We start from the raw sequence: 22,491 nt of genomic DNA on the forward strand, positions 1-22,491 counted from the left end.
AAAGTGGTGATCCTAACTAACCTAAAACAGGGAATTTTTACTAGGATTAAATGTCAGGAATTGTGAAAAAACTGAGTTTAAATGTATTTGGCTAAGGTGTATATAAACTTCAGACTTCAACTGTACATACATACACACACAAAAGTATGTGGACACCACTTCAAATTAGTGGATTTGGCTATTTCAGCCACACCTGTTGCTGACAGGTGTATAAAATCTAACACACAGCCATGCAATCTCCATAGACAAACATTGGCAGTAGAATGGCCTAACTGAAGAGCTTAGTGACTTTCAACATGGCACCGTCATAAGATGCCACCTTTCCAACAAGTCAGTTAGTCAAATTCCTGCCCCTGCTAGAGCTGCCCCGGTCAACTGTAAGTGCTGTTATTGTGGAAGTGGAAACGTCTAGGAGCAACGGCTGAGCTGCGAAGTGGTAGGCTACACAAGCTCACAGAACAGGACCGCTGAGTGGCTGAAGCCTGTAGCGGCGTAAAATCATCTGTCCTCGGTTGCAACACTCACTACCGAGTTCCAAACTGCCCCCTGGAAGCAACGTCAGCACAATAACTGTTCATCGGGAGCTTCATGAAATGGGGGTTTCCATGGCTGAGCAGCCGCAGGCATTTACTGTACTGTTTTACACCTGCTGTATCCTGTGCATGTGACAAAACGTTGAAAACTTGGACATGCTGAGGAGAGTCCCCTGTGAATTGGATGTACCAGAAGAGATCAGGAGATACTGATAGTGTAGTTACAGCTGAGCGCTACCAGGTATCCTTCAAGGGCAGTAACATGTCCACTGCTGGGCAGCAGCCTCTTCACCTCTGCAATCTGAAAAAGTAGTAATAGTTTTTATAATTAATTAATACTTTATAATAACTAATAGGCTAACATCCAGACAAAGAGAATAAGGAAACCCTAGGCCCTATACCGTACCGAAAATACCATGCAGCATGGAGCATCAAGTCAATGTGCCATTATGGTTAATGTATAGAAGAAGAATAGACTTATAGACTTTATGTTCCATCCACTGTAGCTGAGAAGCTCTCATAATTGTGGGCCTCTCTGCACTAAGGGAGGAGCTTATGGTATAATAAATTGTTTAGTTGAACTGGTAGAGGGATTCCTTGTGAAATACTCCCCTTGTCTTGTTTGATATTTGGAACTATGAAATGTCTCTATTACAGAATGTTGTCTTTTCCCTAAGCATTTCAAATTATACTTTGGAGAAATATATTACATTTTCAGGCCAAATTAAGCTCATCTGACAAATAAAATAATATCCCCACATCTGAGTTTCTGAAAGAAAAGGCACAGACCAGTAGCCTATGGACTAGTCCAATATACACCTGGGCTATGCTGCCCAATGCCACAAATAGTTATCTTTACTATGCATTTAAAACAGTAGTCAAGTCGAGTCAACTCATTTGTTTTATGATTTAAACCAATGATTGACACGGGGTGCAACTATGATCATCAACCCTGTCATGACAGCGCTACATTAACGTAAACGATTGGCAATGGCATCACAATGTAGCCTATTACGCATGGGTTGTAGTCTCGATTTGGTCCATAAAATAAACGTCTCACCTCCTGCCTGGAGTTAATCAAGTAGAAAATTGCCTAGCTCATGCTTTTCCTAATGTGTTCTTTCATTATCTCGTGAAGGTGAACGTCGAGGGCGCACGGTACTGTGTCATATTAAACAGTCACTGGACAAGTGTACATCGAAGATTTACTTAAGCGGCGGGCAGAAACCACGGCAATCACAAGCGGTCGAGAAAGGGGTTGGGGATAGGAACCACTGACTCAACAGGACTGCGCACAGAGAACGCTGTAGTGGCGAGACCTTCAGAAAGATCCAGCGCTTCGACGCAAAGGATGGATTCTTTCAGATCGGGCTCCAGCATAGGACTGTCTCCCTCTCCCAGAGACCGACAATCACCCATCAGTTTTGATCAGGAGCACTCACAACCGGGAACAATGGCCGGAGGTCGGGCGGAAACACGTGGCTTCCCATCCGAATCGTTGTGCGTAAAAGTACGGGGAATTTTTAAAGCACATAGCTGCAGCCGCAGCAACGGCGGAGAGCAGTGGTGGGGAGCAGAGTCAGGATGATGACAGTGATGGAATTGGCAGGAGTGACATGGTGCTTTTTCCTGAGGAAAGGCTCATGGCATCAATGGCTAAATGTGACGCAGCAGGTAAGTAAACACAAAGAGCAGAAGGTGCTGAGGCTCAACATAACGCCCGGGAGAGGAGGAGAATGCACGACCTGAACGACGCGCTCGATGAACTGCGGTCGGTGATCCCCTACGCGCACAGCCCATCCGTACGGAAGTTATCCAAAATAGCCACTTTGCTCCTCGCTAAAAACTACATCCTCATGCAGGCACAAGCACTTCGAGATGAGAAGACTTGTCAGTTATCTTAACCGTGGACCTGGCGTTACTGCTGCGAATGCTGCTGGTGCACCCGGATTAGGGTCTATGACCAGCAGACAGGATACCCGTTCTCTACTGGGATTCGGACCCTTTCAATAGCAATGCAAATCTCTTCAATAAATAAACATTTCAACCATAAACCTTTAACAGGTGTGTCCGACGCTAACATGGAACTTCAAGCTTTGTGCGCACAACTGAATTGATGGGACCAGAATGACTGACAGAAGTAATCACATATTACCGGAACATGGGAGTCCTATACTGTATAGGACTCTGTTCTGCATGGTGCTTACGTTTCGAAGATAGTTGTTTTGCAAAATCTAACAAAATGACAGCCAACATGGTCAAAAATGGTTAGCCTTTAACAAATTATGTTTAGTCTTATTTAACCATTATGTCTACAGTACATTCATTTTCTTCAGTTTGATTAGATGTTCAATGGATAAATTGTATTGGTGACATAAGAGATGGTATGGTCTGTTTTCCAGTAGCCTATACCTCAATGAATGGGCTATGTACAACCAAACCCAAATTAGTTAGTTACAAAGAGAGCAATTGTGACTATTGGGTGAAATTAATAGGTAGCCTATAGGCCTAAATTTCAATCTTAAATTGAGGAATTTGATAATGATATTGTTTTTACCATCGAGGACCACTTTCAAAGTGTTTTAATTAATACTTTAAGTGCTATCCTCCACATTGTACATTTTGTTGTAGGCCTATATGTCTTTTACCCAAATAAATTCAATACAAATATTTCCATACATGTAATTTGGTCATTAATTGTGTAATTTACATTTCCCTAAATACTATTTAATAATGCCTTTGACAAACATAAATGGAGTCGTTTCATTACCAGGGACAGCATTAATGACAAACAACAATCAGAACATTGTACTCCCACTCAATTGAGTTGGTCAAACAAAATAATTCCTCTGAGCATATAGTTAACCTTGCAGATTCACTGGATACATTAAGAGAATAGGTCACTATTGGTAAAAGGACTAAAATTACTGCCACATGCAGAACTGATTTGTCCAGTTTTTATTTCAAGAATTGTAAATAGTAAGTACCCTGTAGGACTCTTGAAATAGGAAAGACATTTGAATGTATAACTTTAAATGGTTGGTTATTTGGTTAATGTTATAGAAAAATGAAACGAATACATAAGTCATCAAATGTTTTAGGGACACCACCATCTAATACATAAAGCTTTTATCACATTGTACTATACCCTGTAATATAGTTCAACTATTTTATTCAACTACTGTTGTACAGTATAGATCAGGGATGGGGCCCCCCTCTTGACAGTGGAGAGAGAAATTGAAGTTTTTGAGTTAATTTCCTGCAATTCTACACATTTTGTCATGGGGTGGAGAGAAATGTTTGCCATTTTTATTACGATATCTCAGTTAGAGTGACTAACAAAATCAATGGGGGCCCCCGATCGGTAATTCAACCATGATTACTACAGGTCAAGATAGCTGGCTAGACTAACTTACAATAAATTAAAACATTTGCTGACAAGGGCTAATTGAGTGACTGACATAAGAGAGAAACTGCTGATGCACAACCACATTTCGAAATTGAACCGTGTGTATTCTACTATTCTAACTCTCAACAGTAAGTTGAGACCAACAGTTTTTTTTCTTGTTTTGGGACATTGATCCAGGGCCCCCTATACCCTGGTATATATGGTTTTATAATGCAAGGCATAATAAACATTAACATATTTTTAGCATTCAAATAAATACTGTTATTAACAGCAAAAACTGTTAACTGTAAGTAATTAATGGATCATTCTGTCCTATGGAATAAAACACCAAAGGTCCCTAGCTAGCAGATTCACCAGTCCTGCCCACTGTTAGAGCCTGCCTAATATAATACACTGACAAATTAGCAATGCATTGCTGTTCAGTCAATAACTTCCGTGTGAACAATCATCCATGGGTGTGTCCCAAATGGCACCCTACTGCCAATATAGTGAGTAATTTTGACCAAAGCCGTATGGGCCCTGGTCTGAAGTAGTGCACTATGTAGGGAATAAATAAGGTACCATTCGGGATGTAACCTATGAGAAAATAGACAAATCCATTAGCCACACAGGGCTCATCCGTCTAGTGTTTGTTCATATATAGATGTCCTCCTCTCAGGCCCGACGTGGCCTGTAGCGGATCTGGACGTCAGTGGCAGGTAGCAGGATGCCCAGGCCAGCACGGCTGGGGTCCAGGGTACACGGCTCCTGCCCTTCCACCACCTCCACGTCAAAGTAGAGCAGTAGCAGAGACAGGAACTGCTTTATCTCATTCACCGCAAAGTACCTTCCTGGGCACTTTAGTGGAGCCCGAGCCGAAAGACATCCGGTAGTACTTCAGCTTCTGGCCGTCCTTATAGAAGTCAGTCTTTTTCCTTTCCGTCTTGATGTATCGGTCAAACTTGTAGATCTGTTGGAGGGGTAATATAAATAAGTGAGTAGGCCTTTATTTTCTTGTGCCTTATAATAAAGGGTAATTTTCCAGAAAAGTTTCCATTTTGCTTAGTCACAGTTCATGGCAAGGTTATCACCAGTCACACCCTGATTACATTAGCATGCATGGTGTGACCTTCTGAAGGCCAGTGGGTGAATTCCAATCACTCAGAGTCCATGCATTCTGCTCCATTAATCTAACCTGGGGACACACACGCACGCACCAAACAGCAGGGGGTGTGGGATGGTGGAGGAAGGCACTTCAGCAGATCAACAAAACCCCCAGACCAGACTAGACACAGTGAAGGTGAGAGAAAGCCTACAGCCATTCTAGGACGCCCACAGAATCTGAACGACTGGTCTTCTTTACCTCTGGATTCTCGTAGATCTCGGGGTCCATGTGCATGCTCTGGGGATACAGGGAGATGATATCTCCTTTCCTCACTCCGATTGAGCGCTCTCCCTCCAGCCGCAAGCCGAAGTCCTCCTGGGCCACGCGGATGTTCATGGAGGCTGAAGACAGCCGCAGACTCTCATTTATGGAGCTCTCTGAGAACACAACACAGAACAGTTCAGTTAGTCACCATGCATTTTTGTTTTGTAGTTACCAACATTGCCATGGGTTTTGTTTTGGCCTATCTGAACATATAAAAAAAAAAAAAAAGTACCTTGAGTGGCCCAATACTGACTCACTACATACATATACTCACACAGGAGGGAAATCTTTGAGACTTGAAGGGCTATTAGTTAGAAATATGAATTGCTCTAGCAAAATGGCTAAAACACAAGCTGAGTAATCGTAAGTCATACATAGTTTTATTTCCACATGCATACATAAAGAATCCTGACTAGCAGTGTTTTTCATTAAAACCATTACAATCTTAAGAGAAAACACTATAGGCCAAAGAGAGAAGAATATGAAATGTAGCTACTGTAAGTACTAAGTACTCAACCAACCCCCTATCACTTATAAGACCAAACAGATGTGAAACAGATATTCCACTGTGTTCCCCTTAGGGAGATAAATCATTAGTGTGAGAGAGAGAGGAGCCACAGAGAATCTACACCAGTGGCATTTGTCCCCGAGCATGCAGTTGTCAGACGAGATGAGGCTACAGTCCATGGTGGGTGCAGCAGCGTGATCTAATGTGACAGGTACAGAGTCTGGAGGGATCCTTTTGGGGGATGGGGACAGGAGGATTTGCCTAAATTGTACACACAGACCAACACACAGAGCACCTGCCACTACAGAGTAGGAGTGTAATAAGAAGACCTCTATTCTGTTTGTATAGTCAGACATACAAAGGATCGGAAGGCCCTCTCAAAGCCACACTACCATTGACTCAACTGAACCCTGCCTGTGCTTGCGGCTGAGACCATTTAATACAATCATAGAGAAAAAAATCAACAGAAAATGCTAAGGGAAAATTTGGACGCTGCAGACAAACCTAATCTCTTATGACAGTCCATTAGCGGATTTGGCTGTGGGTGCTGAGATTAAGACCAACCTAACGATGATACATCTTAACAATAACCTACCCAGATACAGTAGGCTGTCCAGCTGTTCTCTGGTGAAGGCGATGTCTCCGTTGTGGTCTGCTTCTATTCCTGAGACCTGCAGGACACCATGGATCTCCTCACGCACCACTGCAAGGGCCTCTGGGTGCGTCACCAGGTAATACATGGCCCAAAAGGTGGCTGGAACTGTGTTTCCCACCGAAGCCCATAGAATGGCAAAATGATGAGCTGGGGCAGGTAAAGGTAAGAAAGAGTTATATTTAAATCAAATCTATGTTTACAAATTTGCAGATGTTAACACAGGTGCAGTGAAATGCTTGAATTTATAGCTGTAACAGTGCAGTAATACACACACAATCCCCAAAAATATTTGAAGAAAAAAATTAAGAAATATCAGAACGAGCAATGCCAGATTCTGAAATGTATATGAATATATAATTTATATATATAAATAATAACAAATGTATATAAATATAAATGTATATAAATATATATGTACATATAATGGTGTGTATAGACAGTATGGACAGTGTATGAATAGAAAAGGTGTGTAAAGCAGTAGTTGTATAGGATGAGACATGACTAGAATACAGTATATACATATAAAGTGGGTAAAACAGTATGTAAACATTATTAAAGTGACCAGTGTTCAATGACTATGTACAGTGAGGGAAAAAAGTATTTGATCCCCTGCTGATTTTGTACGTTTGCCCACTGACAAAGAAATGATCAGTCTATAATTTTAATGGTAGGTTTATTTGAACAGTGAGACAGAATAACAAAAAAATCCAGAAACACGCATGTCAAAATGTTATACATTGATTTGCATTTTAATGAGGGAAATAAGTATTTGACCCCCTCTCAATCAGAAAGATTTCTGGCTCCCAGGTGTCTTTTATACAGTAACGAGCTGAGATTAGGAGCACACTCTTAAAGGGAGTGCTCTTAATCTCAGCTTGTTACCTATATAAAGACACTTGTCCACAGAAGCAATCAATCAATCAGATTCCAAACTCTCCACCATGGCCAAGACCAAAGAGCTCTCCAAGGATGTCAGGGACAATATTGTAGACCTACACAAGGCTGGAATGGGCTACAAGACCATCGCCAAGCAGCTTGGTGAGAAGGTGACAACAGTTGGTGTGATTATTCGAAAATGGAAGAAACACAAAATAACTGTCAATCTCCTCGGCCTGAGGGCTCCATGCAAGATCTCACCTGTGTGGAGTTGCAATGATCATGAGAACGGTGAGGAATCATCCCAGAACTACACAGGAGGATCTTGTCCAATGATCTCAAGGCAGCTGGGTCCATAGTCACCAAGAAAACAATTGGTAACACACTACGCTGTGAAGGACTGAAATCCTGCAGCGCCCCCTGCTCAAGAAAGCACATATACATGCCCGTCTGAAGTTTGCCAATGAACATCTGAATGATTCAGAGGAGAACTGGGTGAAAGTGTTGTGGTCAGATGAGACCAAAATCGAGCTCTTTGGCATCAACTCAACTCGCCGTGTTTGGAGGAGGAGGAATGCTGCCTATGACCCCAAGAACACCATCCCCACCGTCAAACATGGAGGTGGAAAAATTATGCTTTGGGGGTGTTTTTCTGCTAATGGAACAGGACAACTTCACCGCATCAAAGGGACGATGGACGGGGCCATGTACCGTCAAATCTTGGGTGAGAACCTCCTTCCCTCTGCCAGGGCATTGAAAATGGGTCGTGGATGGGTATTCCAACATGACAATGACCCAAAACACACGGCCAAGGCAACAAAGGAGTGGCTCAAGAATAAGCACATTAAGGTCCTGGAGTGGCCTAGCCAGTCTCCAGACCTTAATCCCATAGACAATCTGTGGAGGGAGCTGAAGGTTCGAGTTGCCAAACGTCAGCCTCGAAACCTTAATGACTTGGAGAAGATCTGCAAAGAGGAGTGGGACAAAATCCCTCCTGAGATGTGTGCAAACCTGGTGGCCAACTACAAGAAACGTCTGACCTCTGATTGCCAACAAGGGTTTTTCCACCAAGTACTAAGTCATGTTTTGCAGAGGGGTCAAATACTTATTTCCCTCATTAAAATGCAAATCAAATTATAACATTTTTGACATGCGTTTTTCTGGATTTTTTTGTTGTTATTCTGTCTCTCACTGTTCAAATAAACCTACCATTAAAATTATAGACTGATCATGTCTTTGTCAGTGCATACAGAGAGGAAAGCATCTACATGGTGACATGTGTTTACGTTGGTTATTACTGTGTAGGTATAAGGGCATATAGTAAAGGTAAGGTTAAGTGTTACTGAGATACAGTAGGTTTACATACCGGTAGTCAAATTTAGGAAGTAAGATAAAGTACTGCATAGAAATGTATAAAAAAGGCCAGGTGCTACAGGATATCAACTGTGTTTACCTGCTTTATCTACGTCTCCCATGCTGTCATACTGTTCAAACAGTGCTGCTCTTTCCTTTATGAACCCTGAGGTGTTGGACCATCGAGACATTCTCTGAGGGTGGAAGTAGTTGATCAGTTTATCTCGGATGGCCTTGGTTCCTCCCAGCAGAGATTGGGATCCTGGCAATGAGGAGGGGGAACATGGTGTCGAACTTGACAAAGTCCTCTCGAGCGTACACCATTCCGCTGTGTCTGCTGGTGTGGGCAGGCTTGCCAAAGATGGTCAGGAAAGTAGCCTCAAACATGATTGAATTGCAGAATTGGTACACACTTTCAGTCCTCCACTCGCTCTCCCCACTCAGGTAGTCTTGTCGGAACACAAACATAAGATTTCCCATCATGCTCTCTGTCAGGTTATCGAGGTTCTCGCCCTGTAGAAGACGGAAGGACCTCTGGATGTGCTCGTCCATGCCGGGGAACTTGCCGCTCCTGACAGGGGGGTAGCCGAACGTCATGGGGGCCACCTGGTCAGAAAACTCATGGAAGTCCAGCTGTTTTCGATGTTTGATGACGTACGGATACAGCAACGGATTCATTATGAAGGTCATGTATTTGCCTGAGAGGAAATGTGAGGACAGGATTGTATTTCAATAGACATGAAACATGTGTACTGTCTAATCATATTGTTTGTAACTTTACTGTTATTAAATACCATTTAAAGAAGCACAATACATGATATACAGTGAGGGAAAAAAGTATTTGATCCCCTGCTGATTTTGTACGTTTGCCCACTGACAAAGAAATGATCAGTCTATAATTTTAATGGTAGGTTTATTTCAACAGTGAGAGACAGAATAACAACAAAAAAATCCAGAAAAACGCATGTCAAAAATGTTATAATTTGATTTGCATTTTAATGAGGGAAATAAGTATTTGACCCCTCTGCAAAACATGACTTAGTACTTGGTGGAAAAACCCTTGTTGGCAATCAGAGGTCAGACGTTTCTTGTAGTTGGCCACCAGGTTTGCACACATCTCAGGAGGGATTTTGTCCCACTCCTCTTTGCAGATCTTCTCCAAGTCATTAAGGTTTCGAGGCTGACGTTTGGCAACTCGAACCTTCAGCTCCCTCCACAGATTGTCTATGGGATTAAGGTCTGGAGACTGGCTAGGCCACTCCAGGACCTTAATGTGCTTCTTCTTGAGCCACTCCTTTGTTGCCTTGGCCGTGTGTTTTGGGTCATTGTCATGCTGGAATACCCATTGACGACCCATTTTCAATGCCCTGGCTGAGGGAAGGAGGTTCTCACCCAAGATTTGATGGTACATGGACCCGTCCATCGTCCCTTTGATGCGGTGAAGTTGTCCTGTCCCCTTAGCAGAAAAACACCCCCAAAGCATAATGTTTCCACCTCCATGTTTGATGGTAGGGATGGTGTTCTTGGGGTCATAGGCAGCATTCCTCCTCCTCCAAACACGGCGAGTTGAGTTGATGCCAAAGAGCTCCATTTTGGTCTCATCTGACCACAACACTTTCACCCAGTTCTCCTCTGAATCATTCAGCTGTTCATTGGCAAACTTCAGACGGGCCTGTATATGTGCTTTCTTGAGCAGGGGGACCTTGCGGGCGCTGCAGGATTTCAGAGATTCACGGCGTAGTGTGTTACTAATTGTTTTCTTGGTGACTATGATCCCAGCTGCCTTGAAATCATTGACAAGATCCTCCTGTGTAGTTCTGGGCTGATTCCTCACTGTTCTCATGATCATTGCAACTCCACGGGGTGAGATCTTGCATGGAGCCCCAGGCCAAGGGAGATTGACATGTCTTTTGTGTTTCTTCCATTTTCGAATAATCACACCAACTGTTGTCACCTTCTCACCAAGCTGCTTGGCGATGGTCTTGTAGCCCATTCCAGCCTTGTGTAGGTCTACAATATTGTCCCTGACATTCTTGGAGAGCTCTTTGGTCTTGGCCATGGTGGAGAGTTTGGAATCTGATTGATTGATTGCTTCTGTGGACAGATGTCTTTTATACAGGTAACAAGCTGAGATTAGGAGCACTCCCTTTAAGAGTGTGCTCCTAATCTCAGCTCGTTACCTGTATAAAAGACACCTGGGAGCCAGAAATCTTTCTGATTGAGAGGGGGTCAAATACTTATTTCCCTCATTAAAATGCAAATCAATTTATAACATTTTTGACATGAGTTTTTCTGGATTTTATTGTTGTTATTCTGTCTCTAACTGTTCAAATAAACCTACCATTAAAATTATAGACTGATCTTGTCTTTGTCAGTGGGCAAACGTACAAAATCAGCAGGGGATCAAATACTTTTTTCCCTCACTGTACATTTTATCAAAAAATTTCAGCAATATACACTACCAGTCAAATGTTTGGACACATCTACTCATTCAAGGGTTTTTCTTAATTGTTTACTTCTTTTTTTTTTTACATTGTAGAATAATAGTGAAGACATCAAAACTATGAAATAACACATATGGAATCATGTAGTACCAAAAAAAGTGTTAAACAAATCTAAATATATTTATATTTGAGATTCTTCAAAAAGCCACCCTTTGCCTTGATGACAGCTTTGCACACTTTGGCATTCTCTCAACCAGCTTCATGAGGTAGTCACCTGGAATGCATTTCAATTAACAGGTGTGCCTTCTTAAAAGTTAATTTGTGGAATTTCTTTCCTTCTTAATGCGTTTGAGAAAATCAGTTGTGTTGTGACAAGGTAAGGGGAGTATACAGAAGATAGCCCTATTTGGTAAAAGACCAAGTCCATATAATAGCAAGAACAGCTCAAATAGGCAAAGAGAAATGACAGTCCATCATTACTTTAAGCCATGAAGGTCAGTCAATACGGAATATTTCAAGAACTTTGAAAGTTTCTTCAAGTGCAGTCGCAAAAACCATCAAGCACTATGATGAAATTGGCTCTCATGAGGACCACCACAGGAATGGAAGACCCAGAGTTACCTCTGCTGCAGAGGATAAGTTCATTCAGAGTTACCAGCCTTAGCAATTGCAGCCCAAATAAATGCTTCAGAGTTCAATTACAGACACATCTCAACATCAACTGTTCAGAGGGGACTGTGTGAATCAGGCGTTCATGGTCGAATTGCTGCAAAGAAACCACTACTAAAGGACACCAATAAGAAGAAGAGACCTGCTTGGGCCAATAAACACAAGCAATGGACATTAGACCGGTGGAAATTTGTCCTTTGGTCTGGAGTCCAAATTTGAGATCTTTGGTTCAAACCGCCGTGTCTTCGTGAGATGCGGTGTGGGTGAACGGATGATCTCCGCATGTGTAGTTCCCACCGTAAAGCATGGAGGAGGTGGTGTTATGGTGTGGGGGTGCTTTGCTGGTGACACTGTCTGTGATGTATTTAGAATTCAAGGCACACTTAACCAGCATGGCTAACACAGCATTCTGCAGCGATACGCCATCCCCTCTGGTTTGGGCTTAGTGGGACTATAATCTGTTTTTCAACAGGACAATGACCCAACACACCTCCAGGCTGTGTAAGGCCTATTTTACCAAGAAGGAGAGTGATGGAGTGCTGCATCAGATGACCTGGCCTCCACAATCTCCCGACCTCAACCCAATTGAGATGGTTTGGGATGAGTCGGACGGCAGAGTGAAGGAAAAGCAGCCAACAAGTGCTCAGCATATGTGGGAACTCCTTCAAGACTGTTGGAAAATCATTCCAGGTGAAGCTGGTTGAGAGAATGCCAAGAGTGTGAAAAACGGTCATCAAAGCAAAGGGTGGCTATTTGAAGTATCTCAAATATAAAATATATTTTGATTTGTTTAACACTTTTTTGGTTAACACATGTTATTTCATAGTTTAAGTCTTCACTATTATTCTACAATGTAAAAAAAATAGTAAAACTAAAGAAAAACCCTTGAATTAGTAGGTGTGTCCAAACTTTTGATTGGTACTGTACATTTGCTCCTTTTTGAACCATGCTATGATAAAATGTATACACTAATATTTATTACCCACCAGCAATCAGCACAGTAAATACATCTCCATGTTTCTCCTTATGTGCTGCAAGAAATCCATGTGCATTCTTTCCAAACTCCAAAGCCTTCCCAAGGAATGGAATCCAACCATTTATAAGTGGAGGCTCCCCATCTCTCCTATAAAAAGAGAAAAACATAAGAAATGTGTATTTTACATGAGGTAATATCAGATATACAGTATGTCATATCATCAACAAACATATCCACCTAAACATTTTCAGAAGAAATAAGAAATAAAACATAGATCTGACTGATTCAGATGCAATATAAATGCAAGCCTAAGTGATTAGAACTACTAACAACATCTTTGCAATATTCATGAGACAAGGTGTACAATGTGATCGGGTGTCTCTCAAACCTTCAAGGTGGACTGGTATCAGCTACCCTCATTCTCCTTTACCACATACAGTGTAACAAACAAATACAGCAGCTACTGGTCAGCAAGGTATACTAAATAAATAATTTAAAGCCTGAAAACTGAGCACACAGACATGCCACAGAGCATCATTTCAGACCAAATTAGCTGACAGAGCAGGATTCACTCCAGGCCCTTACAAACGGTATCCAACAAACTGCTTTCAACAGCTGTATCTTAAGGGAATGCAGATGGAAACAATTACAAAGGCAATGTGGGAGTCCTGCATAGCAATGTCATAGCTCAGAGCGATTACAGGAAGAGATAGCTGACTATTTTCCCAGGGAAATGTAACCCTGTAAATCTAACACTGCTGTTCTCTCTATCAATTTTTTACGGTTCTAATGAAATATTATCTTATCTTCCTATCGTGTGTGTATGGCTCCCTTTGAGGTTCTTATCTCAGCTAAGGTTACTATGGTTTATTTTATTTTCAAATCAACAAGCTTTGACAAACATTCGCAGCTCAAGACTATCAGAATCAGAGGCAACAAAAATATGTTTCTGTCCCTAGGCCAAGGAATGTCATGATCTATTAATAACTGTGGTGTTGGAGGGTGCAGTAAAAAATCATGCATACATTAGCTTTGGCCTAAAGAAATGCTGGAGGCACTTTTTTGATCCTGTCAACAGGACTTACACACACACACACACACTGGGCCTTTCAACACACACTGACTGGACAGGCCTAATATTTACTCCACTTAGAAGCTATGCCTAAGCACAAAACATTATTTCTCCTTTATTATGGATGATCTTGCGGTAGTGGCCAGAAAACGAATACAAAACTAGCTGCTTCAAAAAGCTATTATCAAAGATTTTGCTAACACTTAACGTAGAGAGGTGACATGTAGCATTCATAAAGCCTTTATAAGCATTACATAAAGAGTCATAATGCCTTTCATATTATGATTTTTGAAGCTTAGGTATATGTTTACCAATCAGGATTAATTTGACCAGTTAGAGGTAGCGCTGGTGAGACATTTGCTTATATAGTCTATAGCCACAGGGTGTGTACACTAGACTATTAGCATCCAGTGGCTGACCTAGGGGCACAATGTTACCCGTCATCTTCACCCTTATTTGCCCTATAGAAACACAATGTCAGTGGGTCATCATACTGATGAAATAGAGGCAACATTGTAAGGTGCATTATACTACAAAGCATTGTGCCATTGAACACAAATAGATAGGCTAACTGTTACATCATCCTTCCTGTGCTGTGTACTTGTTTTTGGAAACAACATGTCTTATGCAAGGAAGATAATGTATTTAGAGCTGACTTGATGCAGCACGGAGCAGTCTTCTGTTTCACAAAATAATGCATGAGATCAACTAACCAATACTAATCTGTGCAACGTCGGTACTAAACTAACTCATGTGTGCTTATCCATCCGAGGGTTAGTGTGGAGAGAGCGGGTCATGAGAGACGATCTGCTATTTGTGAGGCCTCAAGCTGACAAGTCTCAGCCGAGGCTTACTTGTTGTTGTTGTGCTTGTGCCCCCCACCTAGTCCACACTGCTGCCTGCCAGCCAGCCACTTGTCAGAAGCAATCAGGAAGTCTGATAGTGTCTGCCAGCAGTGAGCACATTTGGATAGGCCAGCATCAGAGTAAAGGCCCCATGCGTCAGTAACAATATTAGAACAGATGTCCACACTGCGGCAATGAGTATCAATTAGACCTGCCATTTATTTTCCCTTTCACATTTAACAAAATAAAATGATATGTAGAATATGGAATCCCATTTACCTTTACTGTTGAGGCCCTATTTGACTGCTTAGAGAGTATCGCTTCCTCCTGATTCGGCTCATAACGAGGCTTGAACCCAGGACCTCTGCCTTGCTAGTACACCTGACTAGGGCTGGTAGTCAAATTCCACGTGACCTTTTAGTCACGGTAATTAGGCTTCTCCAAGCTATGATGCTGCTGCTGGTCATTAGTAGCCTACCAAACTTGCTAACTGCCTGGTACTCAGCACTCTATTGTCCCTCTAATCACTCTGACATCAATGCAAATGTAATCGAAAATCTAATCAAACACTTCATGAGAGCCCATGAGCTCATGTTGTGCAACATTTCTATAATTGCGTGAGAAAACAAGAGTGATTGCCTCTATTAAAAAGAGGATCCATCAGTTTCTATAGGTTAGGCCTACTATATTTATTTCTCATCTTTCCTAATAAGCACATTGCTTCTCTTTACAACAGGAGTACAGCCTACCTGGCTGGCATGAAAATGAACCACAGGAAAAGCGTCCTCCATTCCCTATTTAAGTGCATAAATGACATGTATTATTTTCCCCTGCTCCGGTTTTGAGACAGGTGCATGATAATGGTCCAAGATGAAAAGACAAGATGAAATTAAGAATAGTCTGATGGGTGACAATATTAGCCTATCACTTGTAAATGATATATTATCACTTGTGAATGATGCCCAGCTTGTGTGCAGTAAGGCAAGAAACAGTGCATGCCTTTTATAAATAACTTTTTCAAATCATAGTCACACACCTCATGTAGCCTAGCCCATAGGCCTATATGTTTTGATAAGGTTTGTATCACAACTAAAGTGGCCAAATAACTTCTTAAAATTAAGCACATTAATTTGCTTTACAACGGGTGTAGAGCCTAACTGGCATACATACGCAGTGTGTGAGTTTCAAGTTTGGGGAAGATAACTTTCACCATAAAAATGCACCTTTATTATAAAAGCATTAAATGCATAATCGAATTTGCGGTCATTTTTGAGAATTGTGTTTTCCTGCTAATTGATGGCATTTTGGAACATTCGCGCTTATAGCCTATTGCCGTGTGCGCATTGCCGCGCTTATAATGTGAAGAAATAACCTAATAGTTTATTAACATTTTAAGCTAAATGTTCTGATCTGTTGCACCAGCCTCATTGCTTAAAAAAGTTTTTCTGATGCTAGTGGTTGTATTCATTTGGGATCTATCGCATCCCACAACGGTCCCAGACTATGTTTGGAATATTTATTTCTTGCACAGAATAGGCCAAATGTGTACTATGGGGGATAGTAGATTGACATAGGCTAGTGCTTTTGCTGTTCGTTAGGCCTACTCATCTTGTTGGCTGACGAAAAGTAATTGTGGACAGTTCTTCCAATATCTTCAATATGTGCATTGGAATTGGATAAGGATGCGCACAGTTGTGTCCCCGATGTGTCTGTCTTCACTTGTAGCCTGTGAGAAAGACCCGATCACGTGACGGGCATTGGCTAATAGGAACTGAGATCTGAGAGAGCCATGTGAGTGAGAGGTGCTTTGGAGAACGCAGCCGGGAGAAGGGAATTATAATTATTATATTCAGCCCAAGGGCACAACGGCCACTGGCCGCAAAAGGCATGGATTTTTTTAGGGGACATTACATCCACACAAAGGGGATGCCTCCAGGAAATTCGAGGCATTATCAAGTGCTTGTCAAATTGTGAATGAGAGACTGATGAAGTGTGTGCAGCCTGCGCAAAAAACAAAGCAGAGCTCATGCCTTTCATGCAACTTTTTCAAAACATCATTAGAGTCGCATCATGCAGTTAAAAATCTAAACATATAGCCCAACGTTTGTATCACAACTTAAGTTGGATAAATAACTCTAAATTAAGAGGACCATAACATGCACTTTCCTTTTTGCGTAGATAAGATGAGCAGGGTGGGGAAAACTCAGAATGATGACTATCCTGGGTTCAAATACTATTATAAATCATTTCAAATACTTTCTGTGCTTGAGCTTGCTTGGCTTAATGGACAAATGGTCCCAAAACTGCAAACCCCGCCTATCTGGCACTCCAGGCAGTCTACTCTAGACTATAGAGCAAATGCTCAAAATATTAGAAAGAGTTAAAATTGTATTTTAACCCACCAGGTCTGATCCTCAAATCAAATCCTCAGTGAGTGCTCCTCTGGGAGCTGACCAGCCCAGTACAGACAATGCTGAAGGAAATGCCTTTAGAGACTGTTTGCGGCTGACCTACTTCTTACAGAGAACACAGTGAGTTGTACTCCCAAATGGCACCCTATTCCCTATGTAGTGGCACTACTTTTGACCAAAGAAAGAGCCATATAGGCCCTGGTCAGAAGTAGGGCACTATGAAGGTAATAGGGTGCCATTTGTGACACATCCAGTGTGTTTGCAGTCCCATGACCTGTCGATGCGCTCTGGATAAGCGCGTCCCTGCTAAATTACTAACATTTCCAAAATGTAAGACATTCATTAACTGCAACCAGCTGTCTTATGAAGAGGAAATAATAAAGGTATTTAAGATTATGCAAACTATGGTCAAACAGCAAACAAAAGGTAAAGGACTGTTTGCTTGGTCAAATAGCTACACTCAGTGGCATACATAGGCTGCTGTCATAGAATATTTACATTGTTACAATACCATCTATATCCCTCAAACTCAGGACTGGACCTCTTAGCCCATTGTTCCCATCTAATCAGGGACTGTGAACTACGCTAAAATTGTTGTGCCAAATTTGAAAAACGCTGCTCATGTTCTTACACAAGACAGTCTGATGCTTTGTTCAAATAATCGACTGTTTGATATTAGTCACATAAAGAACTTGTGTTTAAGGAACGTGGCCAGGATTCTCCAACAAATATGTTGATCAGTTTCAAGTGTTTAGGCAAAAGTTTAATTCCTAGCATACAGCAACCAACGCGAACACCAACAAAGTTGAAATAAACTATAAATTCATTCGCCACTTGCCTTGTTCTTCCGAATCGCACGCTGAGTAAGTAGAGCGCCAAAAAGCCAAGAAACAATGGTAAAACAAACTCTAACATTTCTTTGGAAAATGATCAGACATTCCTCAATGGAGAAAACCTCTGTAAATTGTAATCGATAGCTGAAGTGTCTGCTCTCAGTCATACTGCCAACCAGTTCCCGTTCGGCTTTGGTCACGTGGGTTCGCTCTTTCAGTCACCGATGTTAGGCTACACACAGGGATACAAATCATTAAATATATTGAGTCAAAGTACAGACAGTAGACTACAGCAAAATACAACTAAATTGATTGAACATTAAATGTATTTCAATATGACTGAAAATAGGCCTATAGCCAAGCACTGTTTATGTTTGAATGCAGTCATCTCGGTTTTCTTTTTATACTTCACTTGTTTGTATCAATTGCAAAGACATTGGCAATTTTGTTCTGAAGTTATCTGCTGTCACAGAGAGACAGATTAACCATGTGATTATATGTTTAGCGGTGATATTCTGTGTATGAAGTGACGCGGAGGGTAAAAAGCATTATGATGTATGTAGCTGTTTTATGAGTGGAGGCAGGCGTTAGATAACGAGCGTTTTAAATACAATGTTAATAATGATGGTTTTGGGAAACAGCTCGGAGATTTAACAACGCTCCTACTAAGGTTCTAACGATTAATTTGAAGCCTTAAAATGGGCCCTGACCACTAGGCTATCTAACAAAGACCTGTATTATGCGGGACAATGTATCCTTTATTAGGCTACAGGAAGTCAGTAGTAGGCCTACATTCACAGATTTGATGAACGAAGCCTTGTCTATGTGTAGCAATGCTGTAGTGTTGAGCTCAATACATGTTTTTCTGGATTTTGTCTGCAGTCTAGTAAAGGTCTGACTGGGAAAAACCCAACTCCGACTTTCCGACCTGAAGATCACTGTAGTCATGATTTGAGCTAGTTGTTTCGCCGAGTTCCCAGTTGTCTTGAAAGCACCATATATCCTCTCGAACAGGGTTTCCCAAAATCGGTGCACGTTTTGTTTTTTGCCCTAGCACTACACAGCTGGTTCAAAAAATTGACTAATCATCAAGCTTTGATCATTTGAATCAGCAGTGTATTGTTAGGGCAAAAATCAAAACGTGCACCCCTTGGGGTCCCAAGGACCGAGTTTGGGAAACGCTGCTCTAGAACATGGTATTATGCAATGCATTCACTCCTGCCTTGTTGCTGCATGTGCACAAACAGCTAGAAAACGGAGGCATAGGGCGTAGCCTACCTGGCTAGCCTACTACTGTAAACAAATAACAATGGCATATCATTACTTTCACATAAAGGACATGTCATCATCAATGCATGCAGTTGCTGGAGGGTTGCTTTCTGATTAAAAAAAAAAAACCTTCAATTTGGATTTAGCGGTATCTCAACTTTATACAGGCTTTAATCTCAGTTAGCCCAGAACTAAAACAAAAAACGTAATTTGGTCAGATCTGTCCACAAGAGATTATACAGAGTTAGAACCTTCAACAGTATCATTGATTGACATACTGTGCAGTATCACATCATCAAATCAAATTTTATTTGTCACATGCACCGAATACAACAGGTGAAATGCTTACTTACCTTACTGTGAAATGCTTACTTACGAAAAAAAGTAAGAAAAATGTGCTAAATAAACTAAAGGGAAAATAGTAACACAATAAATTAACAATAATTACGCTATATACAAGGGGTACTGGTACCGAGTCAATGTGTAGGGATACATACGGGTTAGTCGAGGTAATTGCGGTAATATGTACATGTAGGTAGGGGTAAAGTGACTATGCATAGATAATAAACAGAGAGTAGCAGCAGCATATGTGAAGAGTGTGAAGGAATGTGAATGCATATGTGTGTGTGGGGGGGGGCGTCAATATGCATGTCTGTTGGAGTTTCAGTGTAGTATGTGTGGTTAGAGCCCAGTGAGTGTACATCGGGCCTGTGCAAGAGAGTCAGTGCAAAAAATAAGAATAAATCAAAATTAAATAAGGGGGTCAATGCAAATAGTCAGGGTAACCATTTGATTAAATGTTCAGCAGTTTCATGGCTTGGGGGTAGAAGCTATGTAGGCATTTTGGTCCCAGACCTGGCGCTCCGGTACCGCTTGCCATGCGGTAGCAGAGAGAACAGTCTTTGACAATTTTTAGGGCATTCCTCTGACACCGCCTGGTATAGAGGTCCTGGATGGCAGGAAGCTCGACCCCAGTGATGTGCTGGGCCATACGCACTACCCTCTGTAGCGCCTTGGGGTTGGATGCCGAGCAGTTGCTTTACCAAGCGGTGAGGCAACCAGTCAGGATGCTCTCGATGGTGCAGCTGTATAACTTTTTGAGGATCTGAGGTCCCATGCCAAATCTTTTCAGGAATAGGCATTGTTGTGCCCTCTTCACGACTGTCTTGGTGTGTTTGGATCATGATAGGTCCTTAGTGATGTGGACAACAAGGAACTTAAAGCTCTCGACCCGCTCCACTACAGCCCCGTTGATGTGAATGGGGGTGTGCTTGGCCCTGCTTTTCCTGTAGTCCACGATCAGCTACTTTGTCTTGCTCACGTTGTTGTCCTGGCACCACACTGCCAGGTCTCTGACCTCCTCCCTAAAGGCTGTCTCATCGTCATCAGTGATCAGGCCTACAACCTTCGTGTCGTCGGCAAACTTAATGATAGTGTTGGAATCGTGCGTGGCCACGCAGTCCTGGGTGAACAGGGAGTACAGGAGGGGACTAACCACGCACTCCTGAGGGGCACCGTGTTGAGGGTCAGCATGGCGGATGTGTTGTTGCCTACCCTCACCACCTGGAGGTGGCCCATCAGGAATTCCAGGATCCAGTTGCAGAGGGAGGTGTTCAGTCCCAGACGCCTTAGCTTAGTGATGAGCTTGGAGGGCACTATGGTGTTGAACACTGAGCTGTAGTCAATGAACAGCATTCTCACGTAGGTGTTCCTTTTATCCAGGTGGGAAAGGGCAGTGTGGAGTGCAATAGAGATTGTGTCATCTGTGGATTTGTTGGGGCAGTATGCGAATTGGAGTGGGTCCAGGGTTTGTGGGATGATGGTGTTGATGTGAGCCATGACCAGCCTTTCAAAGCATTTCATGGCTACAGATGTGAGTGCTACAGGGCGGTAGTCATTTAGACACGTTACCTTGGCGTTCTTGGGCACAGGGATTATGGTGGTCTGTTTGAAACATGTAGGTATTACAGACTGGGTCAGGGAGAGGTTGAAAATGTCAGTGAAGACACTTTCCGGCTGGTCAGCGCATGCTCTGAGTACACGTCCTGGTACTCCATCTAGCCCTGCGGCTTTGTGAATGTTAACCAGTTTAAAGATCTTAATCACATCATCTACGGAGAGCGTGATCACACAGTGTTGCTTGCCTCAAAGCGAGAATAGAAGGCATTTAGCTCGTCTGGTAGGCTCACGGCACTGGGCAGCTCGCGGCTCGGTTTCCCTTTGTAATCCGTTATAGTTTGCAAGCCCTGCCTCATCCGACGAGTGTCAGAGCCGGTGTAGTAGGATTTGATCCTAGGCCTGTTTGATGGTTCGTCGGGGGCATAGCAGGATTTCTTATAAGCGCCTGTATTAGTGTCCCGCTCCTTGAAAGCGTCAGCTCTAGCCTTTAGCTCAGTGTGGATGTTGACTGTTGCATGGCTTTTGGTTGGTATATGGCACAGGAGGCTCATAATAAATCAAATCAAATCAAATCAAATTTTATTGGCCACATGGGCCGAATACAACAGGTGCAGACATTACAGTGAAATGCTTACTTACAGCCCTTAACCAACAGTGCATTTATTTTTAACAAAAAATTAAAAATTAAACAACAACAAAAAAAGTGTTGAGAAAAAAAGAGCAGAAGTAAAATAAAATAACAGTAGGGAGGCTATATATACAGGGGGGTGCCGGTGCAGAGTCAATGTGCGGGGGCACCGGCTAGTTGAGGTAGTTGAAGTAATATGTACATGTAGGCAGAGTTAAAGTGACTATGCATAAATAATTAACAGAGTAGCAGCAGAGTAAAAGGATGGGGTGGGGGGGCAGTGCAAATAGTCTGGGTAGCCATGATTAGCTGTTCAGGAGTCTTATGGCTTGGGGGTAGAAGCTGTTGAGAAGTCTTTTGGACCTAGACTTGGCACTCCGGTACCGCTTGCCGTGCGGTAGCAGAGAGAACAGTCTATGACTAGGGTGGCTGGAGTCTTTGACAATTTTGAGGGCTTTCCTCTGACACCGCCTGGTATAGAGGTCCTGGATGGCAGGAAGCTTGGCCCCAGTGATGTACTGGGCCGTACGCACTACCGTCTGTAGTGCCTTGCGGTCGGAGGCCAAGCAGTTGCCATACCAGGCGGTGATGCAACCAGTCAGGATGCTCTCGATGGTGCAGCTGTAGAATTGTTTGAGGATCTGAGGACCCATGCCAAATCTTTTCAGTCTCCTGAGGGGGAATAGGCTTTGTCGTGCCCTCT

General features: G+C 42.4%; 2 pseudogenes; one reads left to right on the plus strand and one right to left on the minus strand.

The window, feature by feature from the left end:
• Nucleotides 1-1,869: 1,869 nt before the first annotated feature.
• LOC123488485 lies at nt 1,870-2,546 on the plus strand (annotated as a pseudogene).
• Nucleotides 2,547-4,439: 1,893 nt separating this feature from the next.
• LOC123481248 lies at nt 4,440-18,195 on the minus strand (annotated as a pseudogene).
• Between the last annotated feature and the right edge of the window lie 4,296 nt (nt 18,196-22,491).

Source organism: Coregonus clupeaformis, unplaced genomic scaffold, assembly GCF_020615455.1.
Source record: "Coregonus clupeaformis isolate EN_2021a unplaced genomic scaffold, ASM2061545v1 scaf2357, whole genome shotgun sequence".
In the NCBI taxonomy this organism is placed as follows: Eukaryota; Metazoa; Chordata; class Actinopteri; order Salmoniformes; family Salmonidae; genus Coregonus; species Coregonus clupeaformis.